The sequence below is a fragment of the Ischnura elegans genome, chromosome 12 (assembly GCF_921293095.1).
Source record: "Ischnura elegans chromosome 12, ioIscEleg1.1, whole genome shotgun sequence".
Classification (NCBI taxonomy): Eukaryota; Metazoa; Arthropoda; class Insecta; order Odonata; family Coenagrionidae; genus Ischnura; species Ischnura elegans.
The window spans coordinates 61411716-61431562 of NC_060257.1; the positions used below are offsets into that span (position 1 = coordinate 61411716).

A 19847-nucleotide genomic window follows, 5' to 3' on the forward strand; every position below is an offset into this window, starting at 1 on the left:
TTCCCCTGGCCCTGGGATTTTTCCACACACCCCTGAAGGTCCCCGAAATCTCTGGTAACCTCCCCCCCATTTCAAATCCTGGCTACGCTAATAAACAGTCGAATACCTCGCTTGAGCCTGAACCGCACGATCATTTTTTTCCATCCCTTTCGAATGACAGCTCCAGCGATCGCCCTAATGATGGCGAAAAGAATTACCTCTCCACGCGATCATTTTCCGCGATGGCTCCAGGGAAGGGAATCCCATCCCTTTTTTCCATCACTCTCGGCACGTCTCTTTTTCAGTCGCTGATACCATCGCTGGCACCGTCCTTCAGCCAATCAGAACGCAAGGCCGCTATCAAAGCGATTGTAACGCCACGCTTGGCGTTTAATTGAACGACACTTGTAAATACGGAAAGTGACGGAATAAGCGATGGAAAGCGGTGGAAATGACCGTGTGATTCAGAAAATGATAGGCCGAGCTATCACTCTTTTGGTCCCTCAAAACCTATTGCTGTAGGTACCATTAAGAGGGACGGAAAAAAATAAACGTGTGATTCAGGCTTTAACAAGAAATCGCGTAACACGGTTTTCGCTATAACACGTCTAGGTCTCAAGATTGCACTCAATTTGTTCAAACAACCCCCCTGCTACAACTCAACAAAGGGACTTATAAAAACTCTGAAGACACTTGCCGGCCTCGTTGGCAGCAGGGGAAAGTCCTCGCCTGCCAAACCTAGGGTCGCGGGTTCGATCTCTGCCTGGGTAGGTTGCCCCTATCCAGGGCATGGATGTTAATACATATTTAATAGTCAAATATTTTGAAAAACCCGATGTAAAAGGCCAAAAAAGGCTGTTTTCGGTGGTTTGGTCATAAATAAAATAAAAATTCCGCCTAATAATGACATTTTCTCGATCGTACACGATTACCCGATTGTTCTATCGCTGCTTCTATCGTTATATTGCTTGTCCTTATTTACGCTACACATTATTTACATATATGTGATAGAATTCACGTCGATTTTAGAACGGAAGGCATAGATGGAACCGGTCTCCAAGTTATAACACGGGGAGCGGTCCAGAAGGGCTTCGTCGAGACAGGGCACAAGGAGCAAATCGTTGCGCACGCACAAAGTTCGTTAACGGATCGATTTAAACGCTGAATAAACATGAGGAGGACGACAGGGACGCTTTGGAATGTCAGAGGCAAAGCGGAGAGCATTTTCCAGGGCCAGAAATACCTAAGATTCGTGAAAGACGAAAGATTACTATGAGTAAAAAAACAGCCTTAACAGAGAGAGTGCACGACAGCGCTCAGCTAACGCGTGGGCAAGGTTAGAACTTATGAGAGGCCATGTGTAAAAATTTTAAGATGGTATTACATGAGAAATTCACGCGGAGTGCACTAAATTGCTTGATTTTTCAAACCACGGTGTCCAGCCAATCTAGGCAGAAAAATTCAAGCGAAATTCCCCTTTTTCTGGGAAATTTTACAAAATTCCAGGATAATCTTAAGTGATTACTGCGATAGATAAGAATTGCAAAACGCCCAGAATTACTTCAATACTTTTAAATAATAGTACATTTATATATTAGTAAACGTTCCTAATTTTGACTTACACTTGGTAACAGAAATTTTAGACGTCGCCCTGCATTGTATACATGTCTTTGAATCTAACTTGAGTCAAGAGAGATTTCAATAGGGTGGTTTCCAATTTTTTTTATTGCCTAAATCGAAAGATTATTACTCTTGGAGTACGTATTTCACGCTTTTAGATTTTTAAATGACGATATCTATTTTTCGCGATTAAGTGAAAAGTGAATATTTTCAAGCGCGCGAAAACGCGACGGGTAAATATGAATGCCGGGAAAACTCCCGTGTGACGTCGTTCTGGTTCCCGCTGCCGCAAGTGAGGTGACCTTGGGGCGAGGCTCTGAGCGCTGATACGACGCAGGATGCTAGCAGGTAGCAGAGTACCATGCTAGCTGGTAGCGCTTGGCTTAAATAAGGATTATTAATACCTTATCAAACGAGGAAAACTTTCCGACCTTAGCCAGTTTTAATAGGTGATTATTAAGACATTTTTCCCTGAGCTCTGTGCCTCATGCATGCATTGGTAACCTCAGACGACGTAAAACTCCTATCTACTCGTATAGAAACTAGGTCCCTGTGACGTCACGTGGAGTGGCATCGCATGGGCACCAATCTGGCCTTTTTCAAATGAGGATAAAATTGACCCTTGCCATTCGTCTAAACCGGTATTTCTAAAACCAAATAACTTGTATATTATGAATACACTAATGGTGGGTAACGAATCGCAATCAATGCCTTTCGTTTTCTTTGATGAAGGAAACTACCCTATTCTGTTTTCTTGTCTGACATTCGTCCACGTTTCGATGCGGATGTAAAAATATTATTAAGCTACTTCACTTTAAATTACAAACACGTTCAAAGACAAACACGTTTTAGGCCATGAAATGGGCGTTGAACCAGCAAAATTTGATAAGAAATTAATCAGAAATAAAAGATTTTGAAACTCCCGGTTGAAGCAAATGTTCACGAATAATTCATTCATAATTACATGGACTAAAAATTCACGCACAATTCCCGATTTTTCCAGTAGCTGGAGAAACTGCAAACACTAACATCTATGTATTGACCAATGTCTTTCACAACATAAGCCACATCTTCATGCCATTTTCACAGCACACCTTATCATCATCCCCAAGCCCAGCTGGACCATGAAGATGAATAATCATCAACAGGTCCTACTAAAACCCCCGGATTCAGTTTAATTTATCTCCATAGCTTCGATGACATTTAGACGAACATCACCGGGTGTTTTTTTTCCTGCACCTAAAATGAAGGTGGTAAGGTATTTGGAGGAGGCGACCGACAGCTTAGGCCATTTGCGCCATGAGGGAAGGGTAGGTAAGGAAGGGTGGAAAGAAACCCGGCGTCGGCATTAGCCTGCTCTTAACGAAAGGCGCCAAGGGGACCACGGCTTAACGTTCCATCCGACGGATGAAGGGATACGCTTGAAATGTCCTCCACACTTCATTCAAGCATAGATCGGGTTATTTATTAAAATACTCTACCACCGCCGGGATTTGAACCCGATCCCTCTTAAAAGGAAGATAACCGCCAACGGCTAAGGTAACTTAGATACGCTCAGAATGAACGATAAAATAACTTCCAGCCATACTATTTTCTAGTAATACAATTTTTCGATTAAACTGGATAGGCTAAAACCTGCTTCCACTCAAGTGCCAGGAACAATCGTCAGAAATTAACTACTCAACAAAAGGAGTGGACTACGGTCATTGGAATACTATCGAAATACATCAGGGCCAGACAAGCTAACGTCTGATCTCTCACAACAGCTGAGATTCATCAGCCCAGTCGAAGGATGGGCTCAGAGATCTTTGATTCCAATTTTTTTTTGTAAAAAGCGCCGCGATACTCTCCTTACAGTGGCGCCGACTCCATGGGGCCTGAGGGGGCCCGAGCCCCCTCAAAAATTCGTTATGGGTGTGAGGAAAAAATGTGTCAGGCTTGTCTATTTTCCCCTGAGTGTCCTGATATCGAGATTCAAGTTATCAGGGTGCTGATTGTGATCATATGACTCCTCTAAAATGCTTAAAAAACTTAAAACTCACTACTAATAAAATTTCCCGGGGCAAGATCACCGGTTTGGGCCCCCCAATATTTTTTGTAAGTCGGCACCCCTGTCTCCTTATAAATATACTCTTTACATAGGAACGTGGCTTCAAACGTAATCTATGGTTTTATTCCATTGCAGTGGTAATAAAATGAAATAAAAAGAAACTTCTAGCTCCTAAAATAAAGCGATGTGCAAGTAAATACTTCGCTGACGACAAAGTCATCACCTGAAACTCTCACGACTAATCTAAGCTGTGTTTACAAATGCTATCACCGAGCTTCGTCACCAGGTGGAGAGATGTCGATTTGAATCCTTTAACGTAGAAAGGAAAATGGCTAAGAGGACAGGCTGGTCCAGCAACGCACTTAAAGCGTTCAAGTAAAAGACTAGTATTATGACACGATGCACATAAATACGTTACTCCATTCAAACTCCGCGACTAACGACCGCATTCACAGTAGTTGCGAAAAAGTTACCAATCACCATGAGGCTACTAACTTAAATTAATGTAAAAGCAGCATTTCCGCCAGGATAATACCATTTAATTGTAGTTACACCAAACAAAGTATTTCGGAAACTATCGTGCTCGAATAAATTATTAGACGACAACCAATAGTCTTTATACGATATGTATAAACAAAAATACAGTCCAATAATGTCCATCCGGTCAATATTCACTAATAATTTAAATGCGAAACTATATCAAGGAGCATGCATATCTGTAAGGAGTTAGCAACAATGAAGGTTGGTATGGTGGGCAAAATACATTATATATTTCCAAAGTAAGGGTTCAAAGGAATACAGAATGCCTAGAAAATATAAATTAGTGTAACACTGCATTACATAAATATAAGGCTATAACGACAGCAAGTTCATCTGAGTACATTTCAATTTTTGCCAAAGTATAATTCCCTCAACCGAACACTTCCTAACGATTATTATTTAGTTTAGAAACCTCCTCCGAATGCGCCTTTCGAAGCTTCTGAGATGGTTGAGTAAATTATCGTAAAATTAAAATGATTTAGGCAGAATCATACGAACAAAAAGGCTTTTAAAACGCTTATCACCATCGCCATATCCTAACTGACCACAAAATTTTATTTCACGGTCAATCCCAAACGAGGTTATCAAGCTAAAAAGCAAAGACGTTTGAAGCAACGAGAAAATAGGTTTTCTTTCCAACTAGCCAAATCACACAACCATAAAAATTGACCATGCTTATGGAGCATCGATTTGAGACGCAAGGAAGAGAAAAAAATCGTTTTACTTTAGGAGTTAATAGTGAAACACTACGGCTATTAAAATGAAAACACGTTGGTTCCAAAGAGTTGGCGCCACAGTCGGTTTCATGGTCTAGAAAATTTGTTCAGCGAAAATATACTCAACGGATATAATTTGCATATTGATAGCCGCACTCATACATTTCAGTGTGCCTTCCTTGAGTACAATTATCGCTTACGACAGAAAGGAAGAGACGAGACCATTTCAATCGTTAAGACCGAAGCGGTTCATCTATGAAACATCCTTCATACGAAACGAGTACAAGGGACTACATGTAAATGGCTTGTAAGAAATATATAATGGAAGAACATACAGTTACCCGTGAAATAAAGATAACCTAAGGCCATCAGGCAGGACGGTGATATTCCCGCAGATAATTAAGGCATGATGAGAATAGATAATGAAATCCTTGCACAAGAATTTTTCTAATTGCAAAGACTCATACCCATGGAAGGCGCAGATTAAAACTAATAAGCTCTCTACGAATGGAGTATCAATAACGCTCGACATAACGCTCGAATTACCCTACCGCAGACAGCATTCGAATCCTGACCTTTCCGAATGAAAACCCACTAGTCCACCAGCTCAACAAGTATACTAAAGTAAGTCGTTAAAACTTTCGCGGCAACTCGTATTCAAAGCGATAAAAACTTAGCGTTTTTTCCTCGTCAATATTGAGCTTATCTCCACATTTCCCGCCAATGATGGTCGCTTTATCACATGAGCTCGGCAAGGAAAATATGTATTTATAATTATGCTGCATGTTCCACACGCATAAATATGAATTAATCTATTCCCTGGAGAATTGTACTATTAAAAATATCAGCAGTAAACCATTGGCGCCAGTTCAAAAGTGATGCACTCAAAAAAACCTAACGGGTAGTATCAACACTTAGCTCTAAACAATTAACTTCCAGTCAAAAAATAAGAGAGCCGTTTCGAAGACAATGAAAAATAAATGAGCATCAAAATAATAAATGAACCACCCTAAGGACTGAATGTAACACCTCTTACGTACATACGACGGTTTAACCAAAGCGTTCGCGATACAAGGCATAAAAATAACTGTAATGACAGGAAAATCGCGATAAAATCATGTTCACGATCAGCGTAACTATAAAAGGAAAAATTAGAGGTAACCAGAAAGAAAACGGAATATCTCGCGGATCGGAAAGAAAAACTGAGCCATGCATTAATTAAATGATGAAGCTTAGGCCATCTATGGGATACATACAAGTGACATTTGATGAGGAAATAAAAATCTTTACAATTTATCGCACACACTAACGGTGTGACAGCAATAAAGTCACATTTGATGATCAGCGCGCGAAGGCACGACGCAAATGATGACAGCAGAACGGTTCAATAAATAACAGTCTCATCGTAATCCCGTCGACGACCATAACAAAAACAGGTAAGAATCGCCAATCCATATTGTTACGCATTTCACTCTTCTTCAGGGCCCTCCCCTCCCTTCACGGCTGGTGCGCTGTGGACCCCCTACCACACACGCCCTTGAAGCGGTCAGCTAATGCAGACCAAGGTTTCCCCGCACAGGGGAATTAGTTTCGATTCGTGCTCTCTGAAAGCCGTCCGGGATGACGAATAAATGCAAATAAAATACAGCGATGACGCACAGAATAGTGCGTAAAAACACACCTTGATTTCCACCATTAAAACACATTCAAAACCCATCATCACAAAACTACAGCCTGACTCTATAATCAGATCCACACATATCCTCCACCCCGTAGATGGTCGCCTTAGGCAACCGAAAATCCCTTTCCTATATTTTTTCCTCAGATACTTTCACTTTGAACCAATATGCAACGCACCTATTCCACCCAACTTCAGGCCATATATCGTGACGGCTTTAGACAGGGAGGCTCCACTACACTTGATTTGTTAGAGCACAGCTTCATGCCAATCCAGAGTTACACTATAATGCTTGCGTTCTCGGGTAACACAAATACACTCTTATAACAGCAGGCTCTATATCTTGGCTTGACAAAAGAGATAAAATATTCAGGGTAAATTCCCGAATAGTTACAAGTAAATATACCTAATTTCACCGACAGCTAATGGCCAACATATCGAGCTTCGCTCCAAACACTCTACACTTCACACCTTTTCACTTCCATTTATTCTTCGTCATAACAACCCCTGCCACACGCCCATGAAATGCCCAGCGGGTGAGTATGAAGATGTGTATCACGTCTTTAAGGCGGGATGAGCGTAGCAAGCAGTTGAAGCACACCCAATAGGTGCGCCAGGAGAGAGAAGTGCTGCAATCGCGGAGAAAGGACACACAATGATGTAAACACTGATCAACTTGGAAATGTTCGCCTTAATTTCACCACAAAACCCATGACACACGTCTAACGACAGGCTGCGTGGTGTATCACGCAGATGCAGCAGAGGGGTACTGAGCTAATTGCGGGAGGGGTGGAGAGGGACACGATGTAAACACAAACACAACATAAATCTGATTGCATAAGATTGCACTGCGAGGACTTGAGTCATAATAATTGAAAAGATTACTTCGTAGCTTTCCACATTTTGTTATAATCAACCTGTGCAGATTTCAATGAATAAAATTAATTTTCACAAAGCAAATACCACCTACGAGGGCGATAGTGCGATGGAAGCGACACAAGATAATAAATAACGAAGGGTGGAATCTCATGAAGTAATTTTTTTACGAAGTATAAACATGGTGTACCACAATGTAGCTTAACTGGTCCACTATAATTTTTCCATCCCAATCACTGCTCGCATCGCAAGCAGCGAATATCACGACGTAACTTATTTACGAAGCATAAACAGGGTGTACCACAGGGTAGCTCAACCGGCCCACTATAATTCCCTCAATCCCAATCACTGCTCACATCGCAAGCGGGGCGGTGGAGGCTGCTGGCGGCGGAAGACGGCCGCCTCTCCTCCCGGGTATCCGCACTCGTCGCTGCCCTGCTCACGCCCGACCGCACCTTGGAGACCGCCTCAACGCCCGTGATCGCCGCTCTGCGAGGCATGCGTCGTGCCGCGCTCCGACGCTGCTCCCATTGCTCGGCCGAGACGCTCGGAGCGCCGGGGGAGTGGGCGCGGCGGACCGCGGGACGAAGACGCAACGGCGGCGCCGCGCGCGCACGGCACTTTGAGCGGTGCGGGAGGGGAGAGCGGGGGGAGGAGAGGCCTAGGCGATCATTAAGTCCCCGAAGCAGCGATCTGTTTGCACTCGGAAACGAAGGGCGGCCCGGAGCGACGAGCGAGCCGCTCTAGAACTCGTGAACATCCCGCGAAGGACTTGTACGGCCTGACCTGAGGACAAGGACGCAATACCACGACCTCACGCATATGGCTATTGTATAACGTTTTTTTAAACTCGCTTTTTTGTTTGTCCTCTTGTCCGAGTCAGAACTTGCCACTAAATTTTAACCCACTTTCCGACTAGATATCAAGCTGAAATATTCAGAATAACTCAGAACCAGATGACAATGCATTATTCTATCTAAGGATGGTCGGATCGGATACCTCGGATCCAAATATCCACGGATATTGCCCTTCATCGGATATATCGGATCCAAAGTCGCGGAAGACATCGGATCTGGATCCGAAATTTTGAATGATAGCTTCAGTGAATGCAACCCTCCCTGATTCCCATAAGGGTGGAAATAGTTCCGATTCAAATACGCCGTCGCATGCGATTCTTGTTCTACTCATGGACCGTTTTGTTTGAAAGCTCTCGTAGAGGTTACGTAGGAGAATTTCAGCCGTGGAAAATAAAAATAGCAAAATACGACTGGGACATAGTGTGACTCTTCCTAAGAGATTGAACAATCATCAGGTGAATCTCAGCGTCAGGAATTTGAAAATGCATTTGGATCCGAAAATATCCGATCCGAAAGATCCGGCTCCGAAAATCAAGGATCCGATCCGAATCCGGATCCGAAAAAAATTCTGGATCCGTCCATCCCTGATTCTAACACTTTCATTGTTTAATTTTTACGGTATCTCGATTGTCACAGAGAATTTGAAATTAAATATGAGTATTAGTGCAAAACATTGCCACGAAAATCTTACGCTGCGACTATTTGAAAGAACGAGAATGAATCATAACGACAAATTTATTTACATAAAATGTAATTTATTGTATTTCACTGTATTTCGCAGTTTCACTATGCTATGATGTTAGGCATTAATTAATTGCCATAGTGGAATATGCGAGAAGTCCTAAGAAGGGTAGGAGAGAAGAGAAGCCTCATGAAAACCTTAATAAGAAGACGGAACAACCTTATAGGCCACATCTCGAGACATGATGGCCTGATGAAGACAATCGTCGAAGGGCAAGTGGAAGGCAAGAATGGAAAAGGAAGACCTCGGACAAAATATATGGAACAAGTAAAGAGAGATGTGAAAGAGAAGAATTACGTAGGTGTGAAAAGATTAGCTGATAGGAGAACTGAGTGGAGAGCTGCGTCAAACCAATCCTAGGATTGTTGACCAGTGATGATGATTTTTATTTCATCCGCTTGCACTCCACACCTCTCGTTCATTTTCTGCGTAGCATTTTTTCATCAAATAAATCCTCAAATTGTTTTACTCTATTTGCATCCAGCTTTTGGCCCGTGAAATACTTTACAACAATCGCATATTGATAGGGATATTGTTTTGGCTGCGGTGTGAATTTATTTTGATGTCTTTCTCATCGTCGATTGTTATTCATAATTTAAAATAAACATGGAGATTAGTTTTAAAAAATGGCAACCAAAATACTGGCTATCGTAAATAATACAAAGCAATCGAAAAAGGTGTTAAAAATGATTAACTGGTAGAATGGGACGTCGTAACATATTCGATACCTGGAAAACATAATACGAAGGACCGATTCCTGGGTTGATTTCAAAGTTGGCATGTGTGTAAGGATATCCCAACATTTGAGATGGAGTGAAAAGACCTTTACAAAGAGAGGAAACGGTATCGCTAGCCTAACAAGGAAACGACTGCTGTAGACACTGCTCGCTTAACAAGATAACAGAAATTAAGCGAAACTAATTCTGTTACGAAATGTCTGGATTGTAACAACGAATGGAGCTATAACCTATATTTTGAATTATCTTTATGGCTCTTTTTACAACCAGAGATAATGGCGTCATAACATTGGATTTTTCAGATGGTTTTCTATGTGCATTCTCAGAAACGATATCAGTGAAAAGTGGCAATAAGGAAACATAAGCCATAGATGCATCTTTCAAACGTGGAATGGTGAGCACAGTTAAGATTATTTTTACCATTACCTTCGCCACTTATTTTAGACGATGTAAATTTGAACGATACTTAATTAAATGCGAAATAAATCAATTAGTAATTTTCCACACCAACTTTTATTTTTTCGACCCAGAGTTTCGACTAGTATATCGATGGCTAAGTTCTAACAACACGTATCTCAGATTCGGCCGGTATTAGACAGGTATATTAAACAAATTTAAACAACATTTTAAAATAAAATACAAGCAAAGGACAACTCTTCATTTGCAAATTGATGCTTCTTTTTCAGTTTTATGAACTTTTGGTTTTTCATTTCAGTGTGCAAATAAAAGAAATTAATCGGTTTTTTTTTACTCTCCTGAAAAGTTGCTATTTTTGAGGTAGGTGTTGTTAGAACTTCGCCATCAATATAGTCGTTATCAAGGTAACTAATTACTATATACTGGTCGAAAGCCTGAGTCGGAACAATAAAAATTTTTGTGGGACATTACGAATTGATTTATTTCGCACTTCAGAGATATGGTTTCACCAAGTTAAGCTTGAAAATTTGACATATAAACGTATTCATAGTTGAGGTAAACAAACACGAAGGGAATAATTGAGGATTGATATATTTCAGATATAAATGCTGAAAGATGTACGCTTTTTTATCTCTAACCAATTTTCTTCAATTAACCCCAATTTTAGTAACTTCATTATGCCGTCACGAAAATGATCTCACTGATATGAAGATACGGACTTTCGATATCAATATAACATCCTTAAACATTGAAAAGAGAAAATAAAGAATTTTACGAATTGAATCCGTGATTTCAAAAAGATGGCAAGACCTTTCAGCAAAGACTTGAAGAAAATCACTTTGTCGGCGCATCCCTTAAGCATTCAAAGCCATTACTACCAAAACGGATAGATATATTACTATTGAATGTAATTTCCTTCTCGGCATAAAAAATCGAAGCAACAACTCCAGTAGACCTAAAGATACTTAAATATAATATTCATGCCAAATCCCAGCCAAGTGGAATTGTGGCGTTTAGGAAATCATGGCTTCAATTATTCTTGCAAAAAAAGCAACTTATTCTGCACATCTTTAACGGTGCCAAAGGAATTACTCCGCCTTGTCTCCGAGATAGATCTGTAACCATAAGCAATATCCACTCGTGGATAAACATAACCAAAGAAACAGCTCCAGCTGATCCAGAGATATTCGGAGAAAATTTCCCTTCCAAATCCCTGCCAATTGGACTGGCGTCGTTCTCGAATCCACAGCTTCAATAACCTTCATCATTAGGACGATGAAAAGAGAAAAACGATCCGAAAACGAAGCTTCCCGGCTTCGTATTCATACCCTTAATTGAGCCTCGTCCGTTCACGCGAGACAAAAGAACACTCGAGAGTCTCCCGCCATTACCGCGCCTCGGCGTTTTCGGCAGCTTGAGCTCACATTCCTCGCGCGCTGCACTCATCAAACTGCGGAAATACCTTCGGGAGGAGAGAAGGAGTTCCTCCAGCCGAGAGAGACAAACCTCCTCTTCACGTCGCTGGCGAATAAAAAAAAGAACGACTGCCGACTTCCTGGGGAAGTGACGTTTGACGACGGGGCGGTCATACACCCGTCGTCACCCTTCCGGCAAGAAGCTTGACACTCTCGCCCACCATTCTAAGGGAGCGATAATCGCCAGGAGGTGGCTTCCGAACTGCCTTCGCCTCCCGCGAACGAAAGAATAAGACATACGAACATCCAACCATTCTTGCCCGACAGAGGAGGCCCTACTGTCCTTGCATTAAGTCTAAATACTCTAGTTTGATTAATTAATATAATTAATAGTAGCGTGCGTAACTTGGTGGAAATCCATAATCGCAGGAATAGAAGGATCAACAAATCTATTATTTCACGGTTCATATATTATCACGGTTTCGTTACATAGTAACATTATCAAGGTGAAAAATGCAAGTAAATTGGCAGTATATATACCAGAAGGTTTGGTTATACATATTATATATCTTCTGCTATATATACTGTCAATTTACCTCCATTTTTCACCTTGATAATATTACTCTGTAACGAAACCATGGTCGGTCTCAATAAATTACTTTGTAGAAATAGCTAAGTTGTTGATCCTTCTATTCCTACTCTAGTTTGAATTGTCGTATCTCGGGAACTAGTCCATCGCTTGAAATTGAGTTAACTGAAAATGAAATAAAATTTATTTCTGCGCGTTCTAAAAATCGTAACAAACTCATCTTTATTATTTTTATTGAATTATTCTACCGATGAAGGTAAACAATCCCATCTAGATAAACTACGTTGCCTGCATTGCAATTTGAAATGCTAAACTACGACGAGTTTGGAACAGCCATTGAAGTATCAGCCACATAATCATTGCATAGCTCGGCGGCGGGGAAATTTGGCGAGTTGTCATTAAATTATTCTTCCGATTAAGCTAGGTTTGCATAGAGTATTTAAGAACTATTCTGGCAGTCTCCATTCCCTTCAACTTCCCTCTTTAATTCATAATAAGGCCTACTCCCTTTCATTCTATCTAAAAATCCTATTGTCTGCCTCGTTTACACAACTTTCAACCCTCTAACACTGATTTCAACATCCCCTCACCACTAAGTACTCGCTCCATCCATACCTTCTCTCTCCTTCGTATCTCTACTAGAAGCTGCCTCTTCTCACCAGCACACCGTCGTTCCTCTTCACTTTCCTTGCTAATCCTCAGATTAACAATTTTCATCCGGTTTAGTATGAAAATAGGTACAGTTTAAGAAGCTCTGAACACGGTAGTTCCACTTTGAATGCTATTTTTTTCTAGGATGGAAACAAACACTTGCAATTTTCCACGATTATAAAACTTATAACGACCTAGACTTCAATGTAACTACATCATATTCAAGGTGATGAAGTAACATTGATCTTACACCTTGGAAATGATGTGGTATCATTTAAACCTATAGGCCGTAATAAATTTTATAATCGTGAAAAAAAATTCAAGTATTGGTTTCAATATGGGAAAATTCCACTCCATAACGCTTAAATCTTCTTACTTTATTTGGTTTCTAGGAGATCAATAGGACTTCTGAAGAAAATTGTGATTTCCCCAGTCCCTTAATAAGAATGCCATGAAATCCCACTAGGCTATCACGCTCTACAGTTGAAGTGTACAAAGAGGGGTATCTGTGAACGTAAATGATCGGCGAGGGAGAAAACAAACAATTGAGATATCAAAGTCGGCAACTGTAACACGGAGTAAGTACTTCTGGTACTGGGAATTGCAGGTGAGAATGTTGCGATAGGCGTTGAGACAGGAGTTTCGCTTCGGAGGGGTTAAGAGGATAGGTTCGTCTCTTGGCTAGGGGGAGGGGTAAGGAAGGGAGAGGGGGGTATTGATTTCGTGATTCCCCTACCCTTCTCACCACACCACCCCCAAAGTAGCAGTCCTCACGCTTCAGGTAGGATTCCCGCCTCGCGCCTGAACGCTACACATACATACACACACCGACAAATCTCACCATGTTTTTTTTTGTCCCAACGATGAAGGGGGATGGATGTTGTGACGACAACGAAATCTGTTCACGGCGTTCGAGCAGGTCATCGGCACAATCGGCTAGGATACGCTGTGTCGCAAGGCTTGTTGCTTGGACTAGTCGAAGATGGGAAACTTTGGGCTGGTTAATCTCAGGATTTTCTCAGGTTTTCTTCCGCATCATTTGGCTTGTTGACAACAGTTTCGTTGGCTGTCCTGACAGGAACTTCAGGTCGAAGGTTTGGCGTGTGGTTTCTGCCTCGATCATTCAGGGTTAAGAAAAAATGAGTCACGAAATTTGAACTATGGATAGCTGATTCCATTAGGAACCAAAATTACTAATGATGCTTCTTCGAAAACGCAGCATTTTTAAAATACCTTTACATAAAGGGTAAATGTCGGACTGCAGTACACAAATCTTAGAATAGCAATACTATGACTGACTGAGGGCCAAAGGAAAAGTATTTGAGTCACATTAAGAATACAAGGATGAAGAACATCAGAGAACTGGAAGAACTCTCTTAGGAAACGAAAGGCAGCATATTATCAATCTTGGGAATGCAATACTACGAATGAATTACGGCCAAGTTAATCTTCGCGAACTCCGTTTCACTCACACGGACAACATTGCTCTGAACTTCCAACATCTTCTGTCCCCATTATAATATCCACCCTTATCAGGTAAAAAAATACCAGAATATTAAATAAAAAATGTCCCCTCTTCCCAGGATTCACGACGTTTGCCACGAAATGACGTCAAATCGAGAAGGAACACAAGCCCGGTATCCCCGAATCAATTATTCATAACCCTTCTTCCACGAAAACGACATCACCGCCGCGAATCTTTCGGGAGAGAGAGAAGGAAGAAAAAAAAATTGCGAAACGAAGGGCGCGTTAGGGATCGATTCTTTTAAGCCAGGCCCACGCTGAGCACGAAGCTGGGGCGTAACTCAAGGAGACTGAAGTTGGGAATGCGGCTCGTATCCAGATCGTTCGCGGTTTCATGGAGATTTGCTCTCGTTCAATTCCCAATGGTCTTCGTGCGATTGTGTTGTTTACTAAAACCCGATATCGTAATTCACAAAAAGAATTTAATGCATAGAAGATAAAGGAAAGCTGAAGTTGAGTTATGTGAAAACTGCGAATGAATGAAAACTTCATTAGTGCTGCGAGGTAACCCTTGGAGCAAAAAACTATACAAATAGCTTGTCTTGTCAATAAACAAGATGCACGTACACGAAATAAATTCAAATTACATAATAATAAGGAATACATAAATACAAGGTTATACATTGCGATACCTAGTACTACTCATCTAGTACTACTAGGGATACTAGATGAGCGGTCTAGATTCGGTGGGCGATTGTTGAGCGTTTGTGCAGTGGAGGTATCGATAAAGTCAAGTAATATCGGATTTAGTTCTTCCCGAGCGAACTATTGAGATGAATTCTTCGCGGGTACCAAACCGAGTCAGGTTGACATTTTCTGCATGTTGAAAAACATTGAAAGCCATTTAAATAATCTCACTGTCTGAGTTTTTAGGAAAATACATGTTTTCCTAATGACAGTTATTTCTTCCAACGATTAAAAAAAATATTTTTATCATTATAATAAGAATTAAGTACTTTCAGACTTTTAAAGTGAAAATAGCCTTTGCAGTCTTCATAACAGAGTATCATAATTTGGCAGTTTAGATTTGAAGAAAACAGGCAGCATAAGACCTGATCCGGTTGGATCTCATAAAGTGAAGTATCACTTTATTTCTTTGATTTTAAATAACAAAATAATTTAGCTTCAAACGATTGAAGGAATGAAGATGAGTTGCCATGGGTGGGGAGCTTACTCCAAAACTTGGAAGTAGTGAGTAGAAGAGAATTGAAGTAGGCGTAAGTACGAGCTAGGGGAATGTGAAAACAGGTAGGGTCAGATCGGGATGTAGTATGGGAAAGAATCTCTCTGGGGGTAAATAAGTGACTGCCCAAACTATCGCTGAGGGACAGGTTGACGGGAAAAACGGCAGAGTTCGGCCTATTTCGGAAGAGATACATAGAGATGGTGATGAATAATGTGAAGCACAAGACTTTTGCAGTACCTACTCCTAAAAAAATTAGCTCATAGGAAAATTGAGCGCAGAGCTGAAATCAATCTTGGGATCGATGACGGTTTATTATGATTGACGCAAGAGAATATAAAATAGAAAAATCTTCTTCATTCAGGCATTTAATTATACGTTTAAAATAATGAAAAAACCGTTAATGTTGCCGCCCACTTTTCATGACTTAGTGACATCATTAGAGCCCCGGTTCAATCAACTAGTTCCGAAAGAACCGCTCACTGAGGGAAGGAATCGCTCATAAGAACATAAACAACAACGAACCAAGCTGGGCTAATTGTAGAGTAATGCCCCGTTCACATTACGATCGTCCGAGCCGTCGTCCTAACGATAGTTGACCGAACTAGCCGTGTGAATGCAAGTCCTGACTATAGTTGACGTAGTTCCGAACTTTGCCACTTTACGATGGTTAGGCGCTGGGAGACCGGAAACGGAAGCGACAAGAGAAAGACGAAAAGCTCGTGAAGCTCTATTTTTTTCATGGATTTGTCCTAGGAAGGAAGAATATGGGCGGAAGAAAAATTATTCGGTAAATACACGTTGAACACAGTAATATCTTTTCCATGCATTCCTCAACAGCTCTGCTAACCGTCAATTTCCTGTTCACTTTAGATGTCAGCACTAGAGGGCAGCACAGGTTTTAACCATCGTAATGTGAATGCACGATAGTTCCGACGACGGCTCGGACGATCGTAATGTGAACGAGGCATAAGGATTAGCAGAGGGCGGGTGACGTCACTACTTTGACCGTTGCCAATGGTAACGTGGTATTGAGTCACGTGACTTTCGTACGATTAACGAAAGTTTAACTCTGTACCTCGGAGGTAAAGGACACTATATCCGTTTCCCTAATTTTTCAGGAGAGCAGTTTTAAGATTTTTTTAAAAATTAACCAATAATCACCATAAGGTTATATTGCGATATACCATATATATATATACCAAACCAAAAATATTGCGATATAAAATGCTGTAAACTTGTTACCTACCTTTCTAGTAATTACTGATTACTTTTTTATCTTAAAACTGCTCTCCTGAAAAATTAGGAAAAAGGACAAAGTATCTTTTACCTCGGAGGTACAGACTATACTTGTGAATTTGCGTGAAAAATCATTCGAGAGAGGTTCAGTGGTCTTTCATTGGTGATTAAAGTTAAAAATATTTTAATAAATTTGCATTTCAGATAAATGAGCTTAATTTTCCTCCCGGGTTCATTGATGTGCAAATTTCCCACGAAGTTCATTTGAAGTAACAAATTACCTCCAACGGAAGAGTCACCTATCGCTCATCAATCAAGCTTTAATGACTTGGGCATATGAGGTAGATACAATTGGAAATTCAATGCTCATTTTTTTCAACTCGCTGATGACCGCTAAATATCTCCTCTCATAGAGATAGTTCGGAAACTATCATAGGATATCGTACTCATACGTCATCACTCGAAACCTAGTCAGCTTGACTATTCGATACCTCCACTCCCCAAACGCTCAAAAAACACCCACCGAATCATATCCGCTCATATAGTAGCCCAACAATACGAGTCCGCTTAGCTAGCTAGAGCCGGAGCATAAACGCTCACCTCTAAGCTTCGTAGGTGAGCGTTCGTGCTGCGGCTACTGCCAGCTGAGCGGATTCATATTGTTGGGCTCCTAGATGATAGGATTTGATTCGGTGGGTGATTGCTGAGCGTTTGTGCAGTGGAGGTATGGCATTGGCGCTAACGATAGCGCCCATGGAATTAACTGAAACATTCACCAAGGTCACCAAGGGCAATGTCAATTTTCGAAATGGGAAATCGTGGTGGTCATCAACGGCACTTCTCGTCTACATCTACATACTACCCCGCAAGCCACCTCAACAAGCGTGTGGCAGGGTGTGTAAGGACTCCAACCGTTTACAAATAAAAAGGATATGTAGTAGTAGTATTATTTAGATTATAGAATACGTGGGTGACTAAGGCCATTTTGCACCACTTAATAATCATATAATTAATAAATGAAGATATAAACAATAATGATTAAAGAACAATCCTGGCCTTAAAATAAGGTAAAAAATAAAAATAATTCCAATTATATCTTATTAAAGAGTTCAGTTGGTCGTAAAAATTCTGATGATTCCAATGACATGTTCGGAGTTGCCTCCTCCAAATACCATGCCATATGAAGTATACGTAACTTTCACAAAAATTAAAAACATACCCTTCTAGCTATACCTCATCGACTGACTGCCTCAAAAAATAGGCTTCACACGCAACATTCTCTACTAGTGTTTGAATTTCTGAATTTTTGCGCCGATTCTTGAGGCGATACTTGCCTAAGCACACGGAAATGTTGATCTAGGCTAAAATAGATTATATAAATACCAAGGATGAAGTGTAGTGAAGGTAAAGATGAAGATGGAAGACGAATCGTGTCGTGTCAGCCAGTTACACCACCAAGCCATCTTCCCAGAGCGAACTTCGGGATGAGTTTTACCGAACAACTGCCTAACACTCCTGACCGGCCATCGGGAAATCCGGGTACGAATTCCGACTGGGCCAAATATTTTTTTCACAGTGAACTTCATCTTTGGTGTCTATTAATTTTCACCAGTGCGCGTGACTGCGTACAAATTCACTTTTTTCATGCAATGCTCTATAATAGATGAGTCGGAGTAGTGAGGTGAGGTTTTAGGTAGTGAGCCGCCTTAAAGCCAGGGATGACGACAGAAACTAAACGAAAGTCAAAACCGGTAAAAATTAATAAATAGTCAATCCATTAAATCAATAGTTTCGTTCCCGGGAGCGAAATTTAGAAACGAAACGAAATGGATTTAAACCCGGGGAGCTAAATTCAGGGTCGAAACGAAATCGGAGTCAAAACTACTTCGGATCGAAACTAAAGTAATACTCTGGGTCGGAACGAAACACAGCTATAATGTTTCGCATCGGAGGGACCACGTGCTTCAGCTTCGAACGGTTTAGTTTCTACCCACACACCGTGTACGAAGTATGATTTAATGAAGTAGAGGGTCGACCTACCGCCATTGGATGGATGGGGCGCTCATATTTTGACCACAAACATCAGAACGGTGAAAGCAAACTAACCATTCGACTTTTAAGCCCGATGCTTCAACCTCTCTACGCGTATGTCACACGTAATGGGTTGAAATTATTCCCTTCTTTTCCTCTCCACCCAACTTCTGGGTTCGAAACTTAACTATGAGCAGCGGAGTTTCGATGAATTTAGTTTCGCTCCTGGGGAAAAAAGTTTAGTCCCGGGTCGAAACTAAACTCCTTGGTGATTTTAATTTCGTGCGGGAACGAAACTAAACCTAGGCCTCGCATTTTCGTTTCCCTCCGGGTCGAGACGAAACATTTTCGTTTCGTTTCACTAGCCATCCCTGCTTAAAGCATCGGTCTTGAGTTAATCATACCGGGGGGGGGGGGATATGCAGAGGGAAAAAACTGAGGTAGAGATGAGTAAAAAAAATGGAAAGAGAGAGGGTGCGTTAGGCAGGATCGATTTCTTATTCCCCTCCAGCACCCCTACACGCCCCTCCCCTTCCTCTCCCTCCGCCCCCACCCCCAACCGTAGAGCAATGTCACGCCACCCCTACCTCCAATCATGCCCCCACGAGTTTCATTTTCAAACGGAGCGATCACACACAAACCGTTTGGACAAAGGATTCTCTCTCTACCTCCCTCTCTCTCTCTCTCTCTCTCTCTCTCGGCCCAAGCACAACTTGTTCCGCGTCCGCCGGGTCAATAAAACCGACACCTACCCCTCCCCCTCCAGCCGCTGAGAGAGTAGTAAGGGCTTGGATTGGGTAGCAGCAGGCCTGTTATGTTTACAGGTGAAGGGAAGCAAGGCAGGTGGGGATACAGCAGGTCGATATGCGATAATCACGGCGAACAGTGGTTGCGTTGAATAAATAAGTGGGCCTCCTAAATCTTTCTCTTTTCAACTCGTTGCGAATCGGGGTGTTTCAGTGTAAAATTAATAATAATGTTGCCTTTACTACAAGCGAAATTT

The 19847-nt window shown here is 41.4% G+C and overlaps 1 protein-coding gene across 11 annotated transcripts in view; it reads right to left on the reverse strand.

Annotated features, from left to right (window-relative positions):
- Positions 1 to 19847, reverse strand: part of LOC124168997 (rho guanine nucleotide exchange factor 18) — a 165263-nt gene that overhangs the window by 95518 nt on the left and 49898 nt on the right. Inside the window, exon 1 of one of the 11 annotated variants that reach the window (XM_046547455.1) lies at positions 7816 to 7915. The exons of the other annotated variants lie outside the window; for them this stretch is intronic. The gene's annotated coding sequence lies outside the window, so the exon portion shown is untranslated. Of the gene's footprint in view, positions 1 to 7815; positions 7916 to 19847 lie in introns of those variants that run through there. 11 annotated transcript variants of the gene reach the window in all.